The sequence below is a fragment of the Malania oleifera genome, chromosome 4, assembly GCF_029873635.1.
Source record: "Malania oleifera isolate guangnan ecotype guangnan chromosome 4, ASM2987363v1, whole genome shotgun sequence".
Lineage (NCBI taxonomy): Eukaryota > Viridiplantae > Streptophyta > Magnoliopsida > Santalales > Ximeniaceae > Malania > Malania oleifera.
Genome location: NC_080420.1, coordinates 89,992,556 through 90,008,751, shown reverse-complemented (window position 1 = coordinate 90,008,751; position 16,196 = coordinate 89,992,556).

Here is a 16,196-nt window from a genome sequence, read left to right as displayed (position 1 = left end):
TAGGTTTGACCACATGACTAAAAGTTTCATTGTAATCCAAACCTTCAAGTTGGCTATAACCTTTGGCAACCAGTCAGGCCTTTCGTCTCTCAATGGAGCCATTAGACAAATGCTTTGTCTTAAAAATTTAGCGACATCCAACGACATTTTGATTAGGGGCAGGAGGAACAAGAGACCATGTATTGGTGGACATTAGGGCATCAAACTCAACCTGCATTGCATGCCTCCATTCAAGAAATTTGGAGGCCTGAGTAACATAAGTGGACTCCTCTAGAACAACAACGGCAGTGGTATGGGCGCGAGGCGGAGGCCAAGGAATGGTGCCATCATTTCAGATTTTAGGGCAAGATTTTTGTGCTCGGGCTCTTATTTGCATGGGATGAAAAGACGTGGTAGGAATCGCAGAGGGAGAAGAAGAAGAAGGCAAAAGAGAGTGTGGCGATGATGACGAGTCGAGGGAAGCCTTGGTGGATTGTCGAGAGAAAGAAGAGAGAGCAGGTGAGACTAGCGGCAGCTGGGTTTGGGAGCGAGGGATGGAAGAGTGGGTTGAAGGCCCAGTGTTACTAGGAGGAGATGATGGGCCAAGCCAAGTTGGGGATATAGGAGTAGGGGGAGATCTAATGGGCTGAATGAAAAGAAGTTGTGAAGTGTGAGACTGAATGGGCTGAGCTAGACGATGTTGAAGTGAGCTGAAACTGGAAGCGGCAAATGGAAAAACATTTTCATCAAATAAAACATCCTGGGAGATGTACATACGGCCAGTAGGAACATGAAAGCACAAATAGCCATGATGAGAAGAACTATAGCTGAGAAAAACACAAGGAAGGGATCTGAAGTCCATTATGTGTTGATTATATGGCCTAAGATTAGGCCAACATTGACAGCCGAAGGTTTTAAAAAAAATGTAATTGGGTTTGCAATGAAATAAAACTTCAAATGGTGATTTGTTATTTAAGGTGGGAGAGGGTAGACGATTGATTAAGAAAGCGGCAGTAACAAAGGCATCGGACCAATAGGATTGAGGCAAAGAGGAATGAGCAAGAAGGGCAAGACCGATTTCCACAATGTGCCTATGTTTTCTTTCAACCGAGCCATTTTGTGAATGTGCATGGGGACAAGAGATGCGATGACAAATACCAAAAGACTTTGACACGTTATTAAGAGTTCGAAATTCACCACCCCAATCAGATTGTAATGAATGGGATTTTGTATTAAAGAGAGTTTATACATGGCTTTTGAAAAACGAAAAAAAACAGAGGCTACATCAGATTTACATTTTAATGAAAAAATCCAAGTAAACTGACTGTAGTCATCAACAAAGGAAACATAATAACGAAAACCACCATGAGAGATCAACGATGCAGGGCCCCAAACATCAGAGAAAAGGAGATAAAGTGGGGCAGATGAACGATGAGGTGAGTGATCATATGGGAGCTGGTGAAGTTTAGCCTTGCAGCACGAAGAGCATAAACCCAAAGAGGAAGAGGATTTGGTGGGCAGAGACATCTGTGAGATGATTTTATGTACTAATTGCATGGAAGGATGATTGAGACGAGTATGCCACTGAAATGAGGAGACACGCTCACCAACATGAGCTTGAGGAGAGGAAGGTGGGAACATGTACATGCCATCCTTAGTAGAAACATGAAGGAGAACCTAATGAATTTGTGAATCCTTCACACAAAAAAAGGAAGAGTGAAACTCAAAAAATACAGAATTATCCTCACATAATTTGCGGACTGAAATTAAATTCTTAGAAATTGAAGGAACATGGTAAAGTTTGGAGAGGAGAATTCTGCCACTAGAGGAAGGGATGGTGGAGCTGCCAACATGATGTATTGGGAGAGAAGATCCATCACCAACATGAACTTGTTCATCACCTTTGTATTCAGATGGGTTGAGAGAGAGATTAGAAAAATCATGGGTGAAGTGGTGGGTAACAGCAGAGTCAGGGTACCAGTTGGGGTCTGTAGATGTGGAAAAGGGATGCTAAAATTGTGGGCTTGAAGTAAGGTGTGCTGAGAGGGAAGGTGGTGGGGGAGATTGGTAGCTATAATCAAATCTGTGGTAACAGGAGATGGTAGTATGACCTCTTTTATGACAGACTTGAAAGGTGGGTTAATTAGGTGAAAAGGGAACTAGGGAGGAGGATGGAGGACGACCACCATGCCTGCCATGACCACCACGACCACCACCTCTGAAATTGCCCCCGGCGTGTGAGAAGCCACGGCCGCGAGAGAAGCTAGTAGTAGATTTTGTTTGAGTGGAGTTAGCAAAAAATTTAGGAGATGATGTAAGTGTGGAACTCTTATGGTTCAAATGTGCTTCATGAGTCAAGAGATGACTATATACTTGCGCAGGAGTAAATGGATCCACACGAGTAGTGATGGATGTAACAAGGGAATCATAGTTAGAGTTTAAACCAGCCAAGAGATATATAATGAAATCAGATGAAGGAATGATTTTACCAGCCATGGCAAGAGAGTCCTGAAGGAGCTTTGCACGACGATAGTATTCAGGAATGGTTTCTAAACCCTTCTTGAGGGTGGTGAGTTGGAGTTGAACTTGCATGATGCTAGCATTTGATTTTGCATCAAACAAATCTTCAAGAGTTGTCCACACCTCACGGGAAGAAGTAGTTGTGAGGACATGAGCAATTAGTGTTTCAGAGATTGAGGAGATGAGAACACTGATGATGGCTTGATCCTGCTGTTGCCAAGCGAGAAACTCAGGAGATGGTGTGTTGTTCTTGCCGAGTGAGTGAGAAGGGACTGTAGAGCCATCAATGAATAATTTCTGACCTTTGAGATAGGGTATGATTTGTGCCTTCCACAATAAGTAATTGTCATGAGTTAACCTCACTATAATCATATTGATGGCAGATGGAAGGGAAATAACAGGAGGTTGCGTGTATGAAGAGGATGCAGTAGGAGACTTAGCCATGCTGCAGATGAGAAAATGGACGTAAGTTCTAACAGAGCTCTGATACCGTGATGAAAAGAAGAAAATAAAGAAAACAAAGAACACAAAGAGGATAAAAGATAAAAGTAAATTCTCATTGAAGGCTCATTTTCATTACAATGTGTAAACTCAGCACAGTGTGTATATATATACACAAGGAGGAAGAGAGCAGAATATTCTCTGTAACAAACTTAACAAAAAAATAATAAAGAAAAATAGAATATCAGTAACAGACAATATTCGTTTGAATTGAAAATTATTCCTGAGCTGAAGGTGGTTGAGTAGTGCTGATACAGAGTAGGGGAGTTTTTCTTTTAGAATGTTCAAGACATAGAGATGCCTCGAGAAAATTACAAGCAAAAACACCAATAGGTGGTGACCTCAGAGCTGCTCTACGATATGATGCCTATCTAAGAGCCACCAAATGAAATGTTGTCACTTGGGTATCTATGATTACTTGAATTTGATTGCATAATTATTCAAATTGGCATAATCAATTTTATTCTTAAATTGTGTTTAAATGTCATTGATGGGTTTGTGTGATTCTTAAGTTTAATTCAATCTTTTGTCTTTATTTTTTATTTTTTTATTCGCATAAAATTTTCATTTAAAGTGGTTAATACGGATCCTCCTTTGTATGCTATAACCGAAATATAGGATTGTCCTAAATAAATCAATTGCCTCTTAAGAGAGTTCATGTTTTTCTTAAATGATTGATGTGTCACCGCAAGTAACTAGTTGTAAGGAGGAACGTGTGTGTGTGTGTGTGCGTGTGTGTGTGTGTGTGTGTGTGTGTGTGTGTGAGAGAGAGAGAGAGAGAGAGAGAGAGAGAGAGAGAGAGAGAGAGAGAGAGAGAGAGAGGGAGAGGGAGAGATTCCTACTAGGAGAGACAAACTTCAATAGAGATGAACCGACAAGCATGTACACATGGAGAAAATAGTTTGTATATAGGAAAAATGTTGCAGATAGATGGGAGACGTGTTTTGTTGAACCTACAAGAAGCATAGGATGTTCTTCCAAAAAGTTCAAGAGAGAAACTAAATGACCTTTGGTAAAATTAAGTGTTAAGTGTTAAATACTAAATTCAAATATAATTTTATGAATCAATTCTGAATTGAATTTGAATCAGTTATTGAATCTAAAATCTGAATTATTTTAACTATTTGGTATCTACTATTTGAATATGTGTTGTTTTTCAATTTTAACCTCCTCAACACTAAAAAGTATAAATATTTGATAAAATTAATGAGTAATTACACAAACCAAAGATTTTAGTTTAATATAAATAATATTTTATTGTCATATATTTAACTAATAATTATCAATAGAAACAAAATAATTTATTATTGTAAAAAAATAAAATTTTGTTAATATAATTGATTATTGTACAAAAAAGAAATTTTATTTTTTTATTTTAATCACTTGGGTCTTGTACAAAAAATAAAAATTTGTTAATATAATTGATTCTTGTACAAAAAATATAAAATTTATTATTTTACTTTAATCACTTGGGTATTGGATTTTTTATCATTTCCATTTCGTATGAAGAATACAATTGGAAAAGAGACTTCTAAATCTAAATTAGATATATTTTCATATTTGATTATATTAGAGGAATTTTAAGAAAATTGACATCAAACACTATGTCTAACTAGTTCACTTATTTAGTGAACCAATTCAGTTGTAGTCTCTATTCAGAGGTCATTCAAATCAAATAAACGCCCTCTAAAAGAAAAATAAAATAAATAGATAATAAAGTGTTATCAAAAGTTTCTGGTAGAGATTAGAATGTGGATGGACATGTAAATATATTTCATACAAATAAGAAAGGAATCGTAAATAGATAAAGCAAGAGACATATTTTGGAGAATCTACAAGAAGTATAGGATGTTTTTCGGAGAAGTTTAAAAAGTAAACTATAAGAAAATAGCAGGCAAGATTCTTCAAAAAAAAAAAATGTAGGATAATACAAAAATAAATAATGGCAATTGTCAAGAGTTATTTTTTATCCAATAAGATAAAATTTGAGCTAAATATATGAAAAATTAGATCAAAATACAAAGAGAAAGAGAGACAGTATAAGGTGGTTGATCGGCCACTTTTGGCGATCGATCGACCCCTTTCCCACCATTTACTATTTGGCACCCAAATAGGCGGTCAACTACTTATTTAGGCGGTTAACTAATCTCAGCAAATTTTGAATTTTTATATTGTCCTTTTGCGATTGGCAGGGAGATTTGGGCATGCTATATATCCTAAGGTAGTCACATGTCACATTACAATATTGATAGTTGGTGGTTGGTAATTAATGGTAGCTAATTTTGAATTTGAAATTTCAAAATTCAAATTCAAAGAGGTTTTTCCCTTTATCCTATTGGAGGTCTATAAAAGAACATCTTGGGAGAGAGATGAGAGCATGTCTAAGTGGGGACAAGGAGAGGATTTTCTAAGTATTCTTGTGAGGTTAAATAGGAAGTTTGGTAGAAAGAAAGGTAAAAGTTCATCTCTCATTTATTGTTTTATGGGTATTTGGAGAGTAAATTGAAGGTGAGAGGGTCCTCTACTTGATCTACAAAGGTCAATGTCTAATCCTTTACTTTGTTCATTTTCATAAGTTTTATTGTATATTAATGCATGTTGACATTTTTTGAATGTATATATTTAATACTCTATGATTTCTCCATTAGTTCATGTCAATAATGCATATTAGAGATGTTAGGATATGTTTCTACTTTAATTGCATGAAAAAAAACATGTTTGAAAGCCAAAAATTGCATGTTTTTTACTTAAAATTTACTTGCAGGCAGTTGACTAATACATTAAGGGAGTCTACTACCCCTTGTTGAATTTGAAAATTTATTTGTTGGGCTACTAGGCGATTGACCATCCTCTGCAAGTGGTTGATCACCAAATCTTGAAAGTGTATATTTTTACACTTTTTAATAATTTTATCCAAGATTTTAAGTTCTTTTGAGTTTCTACACTCTATAGAGTGTGGATAGCCAAGTTGGAATGTTATTTTGTTAAAGATTTTCATGATTTTTCATTAAAAAAAAAACCAAATTTCTCGTTTCAAAAATGAATTCACATAAATTTCCATAAAGTTTTTAAATTTTTGCCAAGTTTTCAAACATTCTTGGCATAGATCTATACTGTGGCTTTTGAATGTTCTTCAAGTTTTTAAAAACATTTTTCAAGGGGATTACGTGGTTCTCCCACAAAAAATCCACTCTTTTCAAATTTAAATAAGGAAAGTACCATTTTTTTTTTAAAGCAATCACCCATGAATGACTTAACAATGGAAAAAGGAATTTTTCTCAAGGTTTAACTTGATTTTAATCTCTGTTTTAGAAAGTTCTCTTTGAAAAATCAGTTTTCTAATAAGAAACAAGTGGTTTTTCAACATGGACTTCAAGTAGTTTCAAAGAATTCAAGTGTTTTCTTAAAACTTATCAAAATGATTTCTAAAATTGGTCTTTAAAATTTTTTCAATAAACTACAAGTAGTGTGATTCCTCCAATGGAGGATATGTAGGCAATCTACCTTGTAGATTTAGCCACAATAAAAATAAAATAAAATAAAATAAAAACTAAGTATTTTCCTTGTTCTTTTCTTCTCCTTTTTTTTCTTCCTTTTGGTGTGTTTTGTTCGAGAAATTTAGAAAGGCATTCAAAATAATAGAATTCGCAAGGCATATATGCCTTGCATGACCATAAAGGCCTTTTCAAAAGGGCTCGAGGGTTGAAAATTGGAATTTAATAAAATAAGGAAAAAAAAATTTATGTAGGAAGGGATTGATTGCTCTTTGCAAGCTGTCAACCACCTAATCTTGCAAGTACACTTTTTTGCTATTTTTCATCTTTTTTTCTCAAATTTTTTAACCTTTTAGTGGGGCACACACACTCACATAAGGTAAGTATAGTAACCATTCTTAGAATGCATAATTTAGGGTGCTAAACCTTTTAAATGTCAAATTATAAAAATTTAAAAGTCTACATTCCCTATTCACAACAATGCTCCCAAACTAGATCCTTTCTTTAAGTAAAAAAAAAAAAAAAAGGTTTTCCTTTATTTTACCTTTTCAAAAACTAAAATAAAGCAAAGGCTTTGTTTGTAAATAAAAGGATAAGTAATGGAACCAACGGTTTGGTTCACTTTACTTTGATTTTCTAAAGTCACCAAATATGGGCAACCGAAATAAATCTAGTGTCAATAAAAGTGTTGTCACAAGTTTTTAGTAAGAGAGAGACTTTTTGGTGGTGATTAGGAAATGGACCAATATATACAATATTGTTGGTATTTTGTGTAAAGGTATTTTAAAAGCCTTTAATACTCTTCTCTAAATGACCTTTAAATATTTTATTTGGTTTCATTAATCAATATAAAAAAAATTTGACCATTGTTGTTAACCGTTTTTGTGGCTATTTTTAATTGTTTATGTGACCATTGTTTTTAAACATTTTGTAACCATTTCGTGATCATTGTTGTTAACAATTTTATGAATGTTGTTGTGTTGTGAAGGTGGCTTATTTCTTGAGATGACTAAGTTACACAAGGAGAAAAGCATAATGCAGAATTTTGGGAGAAAATCACCGACGGTTTTTTGTGGCTTTTCTGAAATCGTCGACAGTTTCACTGAAATCTCAGACATTTTCAGAAAATGCGCTCGGTATCTCAAACCGTCGACGATTTCAAGAAATCTTAGAAAACCGTCGACGGTTTTGTTTATGGGCTATGAGACAGAAATTCAAAATTTGAATTTGAACATTAAGTTAGATGGTTTTTTTTGGGGGGGGGGGGGGGAGGAAGCCTCCGAAGGAAAGTCTATTAATACTTGTCTGAGTATATTGTGACAGATGAGAGATTATTTTGAGAAGTGTATTGTGTACTCTATAATTTCTTAGTGAAATTGTTATGTCGATTGCTTCCGTGGTTGTAGGCATTGTCGAACCACCTAAATTCTCGTGTTGTTATTGTTCTTGTTGTTTTTATATACTGGTTGTATTGCTTGTTGTGTTTTATTCCGTTGTGCATCCTTTATCTGACCATTATTACAACAAATTGGTATCAAAGCAATTGTTGTTATGACATTGGGATCATCTTCTGTAATATTTGACATTGTCAAATTAGATGGAACCAGAAATTTTGGTTTATGGCAGAGGAGAGTCAAGGATATTCTTGTGCAACAAGGAATGACTAAGGCTTTACTTAACGTTCAACTGAAAGGAATGGATGAGGCAACATGGGGAGATTTGAAAGCAAAGGCCGCTTCTACAATATGCTTGTGTTTGGCCGACGAAGTGCTCTATCGTGTAATGGAAGAGGATTCTCCAGTGGTTATATGGCGAAAGTTAGAAAGCTGGTACATGTCCAAATCACTCAACAATAAACTTTTTCTTAGGCAACGTCTTTATTGGCTTAAGATGATTGAAGGATCAAACTTAGATCAACATATTATTGCCTTTAATCAAATCATAAGTGATTTTATTAGAGTTGATGTTAAGTTTGATGAAGATGACAAAGTTTTTATGTTGTTGAACTCCTTGTCGTCAACTCATACCTATGAAAATCTAGTTACCACTCTTATGTGGGGAAAAAAAACTCTTGATCTAGAAGAGGTAACAAGTGTCTTGCTGAATTTTCATCAAAGACTGAAAATGTGTGATAAAGAAGAAGGACTTGTGGTGAAAGGTCATAATGAGCGTGACAAAGGAAAGTTCAAAAGTGGGTCAAGTCAAAAATCCCGCAATCAATCTAAGAAGAAAAAGGGAATCCGATGTTATAAATGCAGTAAAAAGGGGCATATTAACCGGAGTGTCCGGATTGGAAGAAAGGAAATGCTAAAAAGCATGATGAGATTTCGAAATCAGTGAATGTGGCTCAAGAAAGAGGTTCAGTTTGCAGTGATGATGATGTTCTTTCAGTTTCATCGAGGTCGGATAACCTTATGGAGTCATGGATACTTGACTTGGCTTGTCCTTACCATATGACTCCAAACCAAGAGTGGTTCATGTAGAGACCTGAAAAAAGAAAAAATTATAATAAATAATGAAAATGATGAATAAAAGAAGGGAAGTGGGTTTGGCATAGGCCAAATCGTTGACGGTTTTCTGAGCTCAGGAAAAACTGTCAACAATTTTGAGCTATCGAGGCTCAGTAAGGGTTAAACGGTAAAAAGCAGGTTGGTTAAAAACCAAATCGTAGACAGTTTCAGGAAAATCATCAACAGTTTTGTCTAGGACAGTGGCTTATAAATAGGACAGCATCTCATTTTGTTTGGGAATTTTAATCACTCTCTTTCTCCTCTCTCATAGGGCTGCGAAGCTCTACTTCTCTCTTTTCAATTTTTCTCAAACCATTTGTTTGATTGACAATCAGATGCCATTTCTAAGGCCTAGCAGTGACTCTCGTCAATTTAATCGGAGCAGATTAGCTGTTTGGGGGTCCTAGGCACCACTCCAAAATTGAGATAAAGAGAATGAATTATGTAAGTTGTTTTTAAAGATTAACCGGTTGAACTGAGATGCGAGAGCCTAGGAATGTTATAAAGGTAGTTATCCCAAAATTAAACTAATTAAACTAAGGTATATGAATATAGGGTTTTGTATGAATGTTGAGGGGGCACTGTTTTAGGATTCCTGCAGACATTTCTCCAGAAATCAAGTAAGGGGAATAAATTATGTCAGACATTTTGGAAATTAACTGATTAATTTAAAGCATGAAAATATGGAAATATTGTATATGATTTCCTGACGTATCAGGCATTTGAAAATACTGGTTTTGAATTATTATATATTTTTCTGGGTGATTATTATATTATGAAATATTACTTAAAAATTTTGTGGCATGAGAAATAATTTTGTTACTATACAATAAACATGTGGGGATATTTTACAATGAAATGTGATATATACTAGTTTATGGGAATTATTGAAAATAAGGCAGATATTTTGAAATGATGAAATATGATATTTTGATATCAATATATGTGATGATGGTTTTATACCGAAATACAAATAAGATATTTTTTATATTGATATATATGATGATGGTTTTATACCAAAATACAGACATGATATTTTTGATATTGAGATATGTGATGACGATATTATATCAGGAAATGAAATGACAGTTTTTATACTAAGATTATTGTGAAATTATGGAAATGAGAACCCTGATGGACTAGTGATGTACATGAGAGTATGGTACCATTGCTAGGAAATGAGTCAGTACAACCACACTACTCGAAGAGAGTGTTGGTATTGGAAGTTGATTGGGTTTGCGGAGAGATGTTGACCGCCCCTGGGTCTGGACCAGGCTATAGTGGGCCAATCATACTACATGCGAGATTTGTTTTGACTTAGCCTGATAGGCTAACTATGGCTAAGTCCCACCTTCGGGCCGTACAACCCAATCATATGGGGTGATTACATGATTGTGATATATGAATGTCCACTCAGGTTGGCTCCTCATTACAAACATGATGAATCTATGTTTGTAGACATATTGGGTTTCGAGCCCAGAGAAACGTATTGAGCACGTGCATACTTTTGAGAAAAATACATGGTTTCAAATGTATATATATGTATATGGATATGAGTATAGTTTTCATGATTACTCAGTTAAATTAGTTATTAAATGAACGTGTTATGATACATTAAAACTCATGTTGTCACACACTAACAATAATTTATTTTATCTTACTAAGAGGTGTCTCACTCTTTCAAGTTTTAAACATTTCAGTAAATCCAGAGAGAGATGAGCTTAGAGAGCTCCGGGCAGGATTAGTGGTTTTGGGGTTGAAATTAGTGTCGGTGAGACACTGCTATTTGATTATGCGCTTGAACTGTGTGATTAGGTGTTTTAATTTGTGCATTAGGACTTATATTTTTAATTAAATGCTTAATTACTCTCAATATTTTAACAAGGTTTCCTATTCATAATCGTTGGGTTTTATTGAGCAATTTATGAATTTTTGGCATTTTTTTATCGTAGGAAAATTATCGGGAGTTAAAACCGGCATCAGTTTGTAATTCGCGCATAACTTTTCCGTCCGAGCTCCAATCTAGACGATTATAAATTTTGGAGAAAGTTGAGAAGATTATATACAACTTCTGTGTTTTGAGTTTTGAGAGAAATAGGCTCTAGGAAGGTCAAAATTGGCCCCGTTCACAGAGAGAAAAAATGAGAAAAAAAAAAGAAAAAATATAAAAAAAAAATAATGATGTGACCCGGCCATGCAGCTGGGTCGGGTGTTTCTATCCAGGCTTCTCTCGTTGGTAGGTTTCTTCCCCCTCCCCTTATATTTTCTCTCCGTTTTCTTCAGAAGTCTCCAGCGCATCCCTTTACTTGCTCTCTCACTCGACTCTCTCATTCCCTCTCCTTCTCTCAAAATCTCTCAGCCCCCCTCTTTTCTACTAACTCCCTCTCTTCCCAGTCTCCCTTCTCTCTCTCAAACTCTCTCTCCCTCCCTGCCATAGCCAGCAGCCCAACTCTACTTCGGCCTGCTGCCACTATTGCCTCCTTCTTCTTCCTTCTTCTTCTTCTTCTTCTTCTTCTGCTCCTCCTCTCTCTGGTCCCCACGGTTGCTGCTGCTGGAGAAAGCCACTCCCCTGCTACAGTTCTCTCCTGGTTCCTGCAGCCACTCGAAGCACGAACATCAGCCACCCAAGCTGTTGCTTGTGAGGAGACCATCAATTCCCAAAGGTGCTCCACCACTCCTACAGAAGTAGCACCACACCAGCCACCTTTTGATTCTACCAAGTTGCTGCTGCTCTCTCTTCTCACGTACGAGCCACCCTGTTGCGGCCAACCGAGACCCCCAACACCAACTTCACACAACCACGACTCTCTCTCTCTCTCTCTCTCTCTCTCTCTCTCTCTCTCTCTCTCTCTCTCCCTTCTTCTTCTTCTTTTTTTATTGTTAAGTTGAATATTGTTATTTTTTATTGAGGTTATTTGAAAAGTTTGAATTTTGAGTATTATTTAAAGTGTTTTATTATTATTTCAGTTTAATTATTTATTTATTGTTTCAAATAATTTTAGTGGTAGATTTTATTCGAGTTATTTGATTAATTAAGTTAATTTCGGTTTGGTTCTAAAAAAAAAGAATAAAATACAAAAATAAAAAAATTGTTTTTGTTTTTGGAAATTAAATTAGTTGTCCTTTTTAAAATTTAACCTTTGTTGAAGCTCGGTTTAGTTTAGGTTTGATTTTGGTTCGAGTTCTTGATTTTGTTAAAGGTTTGGTCTTTATCGTTCGTGGTTGTGTTTGATTGAGTTTTCATCATTGCGTGTTTTAATTACGTGTTAAAATTACCGTCCTTAGTTTCTATTCCAAAATTTAACGCGTGTATCGATATCTGCTTGATTAGTCATAGGGTTTCCGTTCTTGTTATTTAATTCAGTGCATGCTAGGATTATGGTTTAATTTGCATGGTCGTTTAATTTGTCAAAGGCAATCTCAAACAATCCTAAAAACCCCGAATCTGAACTAAGTTAAGTAACTTTTTAATTTTGATTGGAAAAACATAAAATTTGAGATTAAACTGCATTATATGAGGAGACGATCTAGCCTTTGGGTTGAATATTATACGACTGAACTCCTATACTTGGGATAGCTTTCGAGCTGCTCATTTTTTCGAGTGAGTCACTATTTATCTTTGTATGGATATGTTTTATGTACCTTGTGTTGTATAAGTGGTTTTGGGAGAGAGATACTTTTGTATTATGATAGTATTAGTACTCTGGTATTGTATATGAGATTTATGTATATAATGCTTCCGCTGTATTGTAGTATAGTTTATGGATAGATGTACCCAGTAAACCACTTGGGGGTTAGGTGGTTTATATATGGTATTAGAGTTTCATGTATTATAGTTCTAAAAAAAAACAGTAGCATTTTTAGGTCTTCACAGTTTGGTATCAGAGCTTAGGTTGCTAGATTATGCAAACTTCAGCGGATAGCAAATACCAGAGTATAGGAATGGATTTTGATGAGGGTAGGACATGGGTAGATTAGGAAACTAGCAAGTCATGATTGTAAGTTAGATAGAATCTTGGGTTTTGGTTTCAAAGTCTGGGAGAAGGAATCCATTGACGGTCTTCTATGATTTTCCTGCGATGACGGTTTCAGGAGAATTTCGGCAAACCATTGATGGTCTTTGTTTCTAAGTGGAGAGACTAGAATTTGAGACGTTAGTTGGTTAGATTGGTTGGAATTTCTGTGGATTAGAGGTTTGGTCCTTGAATTGGTTAAGTGTATAATTAAGAAAAAGGGGGGGGGGGGGGTTAGTGAAGGTTTTGGGCCAAACCGTCGACGGTTTTGTGTGGCTTGTGCAAACTGTCGATGGTTTCCTCAAAACAAACTCTTGGGATCTCAGCTTTTCTGTCGACGGTTTCAGAGGTCTCGGAAAAATCATCGACAATTTTGTGTCTAAGTTGTGCGTTAAGGTTTATGTTGAGAGTATAGATGTTGAACTGTCTTCTTAGTTAGATAATTGTACCAGACACATTAAGATATTGGAATTCTAAAATTGTTTTCTATCCTATTTACGGGATGGACCCCAGAAATAACAACGTGAACGCTGGAGGGAGTAGTCATATGGGATCTTCTAACTCGGGTTCCAATGACTCAGATCAAGTCTTGCATAGTGTGGCTCAGCTGGTTATGGTAGAGATAGCACGGAGTTCTAGGGAGCAGGGTTACCCTCCAGTAGTCCAAGGCTACACCATAGAGAAATTCACCTGGATGAATCCCCCAAATTTTCTAGGAAGTGCCAATCCGATTATGGCAGATAATTGGATGCAAGATATTAAGAAGATCCTGACAGTACTAGATTGCACTGACGAGAAGAAAGTTCAGTATGCAACTTTTAAGCTGATATGAGAAGCTAAGTGATGGTGGTCAGTGGTGAAGCTCCTGAAGGAGCAGAGACCGGTACCTGTAGCACTGACTTGAGGATGTTTTAAAGAGATCTTTTTCGACCACTACTTCCCCACCTCCCTTAGAGATGTTAAGATGGAGGAGTTTTTGAATTTGATCTAGGGTCATCTGTCAGTGCCATAGTATGCTGCTAAGTTCGTGGAGCTGTCCTGTTTCGCCCCATTTATGATTCTTGATGAATTTAGAAAGGCTTAGAGGTTTGAGAGAGGGATGAGATAGGAGATATAGGTGGCAGTTTTACAAATATGAGATTTTGCAGAGTTGGTGGATAAAGCCACCATAGTAGAGACCAGTTGGCAGAGGGGTACAGGAGGATAGGGTCGGAAGAAGAGGCCCACACCTCTTGGATTTCAGGCAAGTACTAGTCAAGGGGCAGTGGAGGAGATACGATGTGGGTCATTGGTAGGTAAAGGGACATCGATTTCCTTAGGGTAATCTAGCACCCCCTACTTACCCTCGGTGTTACAGGAGACATTCATGGGAATGTCGGGCTAGAGCTGTGGTCTGTTATCGATGCAATAGACCTAACCATATGGCACAAGACTTCCGTGTGTAGCTGAGCAATGCGCCTGCTCCTAGACCATGCCAAGGGAGCAACCAAGCACCCCAAGGCGATCAACAGAGGAACACCGCCTCAGCGCAGGTGTATGCATTGACACCATGAGATACAGAGGCGGCAGACGATGTAGTGATAGGTACCATTTTTATTTTGTCATATAAAGTTGTTGTTTTGTTTGATTTAGGGCCGACTCATTCATTCATATCCCGGGAGTTTGTCAAGATATGTGGAATAGAAGTTCAGCCAATGGGTGTCGGTTTATTAGTAGCTACACCGACAGAAGCCGTAAGAGTGTGTTAGAGAAAACTTAGGGATTGTCCAATCAATATTTAGGGGAAGTCACTACCTGCTAATTTGGTGGTCCTCGACATGCATGGGTTTGAGGTGATCTTGGGAATGGACTAATTGGCTGCCAACTTTTCCAGTATTGACTGCTATAAGAAAGAGGTAGTCTTTAGACCTCCAGGGGAGCAGGAGTACCAAAACATTGGGACGTGCGTGCACTCCGCACCACAGATGTTATCAGCTATTTGGATGAGGAGATTACTTCTAAAGGGATGACAAGGGTACCTGGCCTGTGTGAAGGAAGCGTCGGAAGGGGAATTAAAGTTGAAAGATATCCTGGTAGTGAGGCATTTTCTTGATGTGTTTTCGGAGGATTTATTGGGGTTGCCTCTTGATCATGAAGTTGAGTTTGCTATTGACCTACCTTCAGGGACGGCGCCGATCTCTAAGGCTCGGTATAGGATGGCTCTGATAGAATTAAAAGAATTAAAAGAACAGCTGCAAGATTTGTTGGACAAGGGATTTATCAGGCACAGTGTGTCACCCTGGGGAGCACCGGTACTCTTTGTGAAAAAGAAAGATGGGTCAATGGGAATGTGTATCGACTACAGAGAGATAAATAAAGTGACGATTAAGAATAAGTACTCATCACCCTATAATGATGATTTGTTTGACCAGCTCTAGGGAACACAAGTTTTCTTTAAGATTGATCTTCGATTCGGGTACCATCAAGTGAAGGTCAAGGTAGAGGATGTTCCGAAGACAGCATTCTGAACTCGGTATGGCCATTATGAGTTCCTGGTTATGTCATTCAGACTGACGAATGCTCTTGCTGCATTCATGGATCTAATGAATAAGGTTTTCCATCAGTATCAAGATCAGTTCGTTGTGGTATTTATTGACGACATTTTGATGTATTCAAGGAGCCCCGAGGAGCACGAGGATCACTTGAGAATAGTTCTACAGGTGTTGAGAGAAAGGGAGTTGTATGCCAAATTTAAAAAGTGTGAATTCTGGTTGGAACAGGTCCCATTCCTCGAGTACGTGATATCCAGGGGTGGTATTTATGTGGACCCGATCAATATAAAGGCAGTAGTGGACTAGGTGAGACCGAAAAATGTTAACGAGATTAGGAGTTTCTTGGGATTGATAGGATACTACCGCCAGTTTGTAGAGGGATTTTCTAAACTGGCAGGATCTTTTACAAGATTGACTAGAAAGAATGTAAAATATGAATGGATAGATGAGTGCGAACAGAGCTTCCATGAATTAAAGCAGTGACTTATCACTGCACCGGTACTAACAATCCCTTCGGGAGAAGGGGGTTTCGTAATCTACAGTGATGCGTCTCAGAAAGGGCTCGGATGTGTGCTAATGCAACAAGGGAAAGTTGTAGCCTATGCTTCTCAATAGCTCAAGGAGTACGAGAAGAATTACTCGACACAT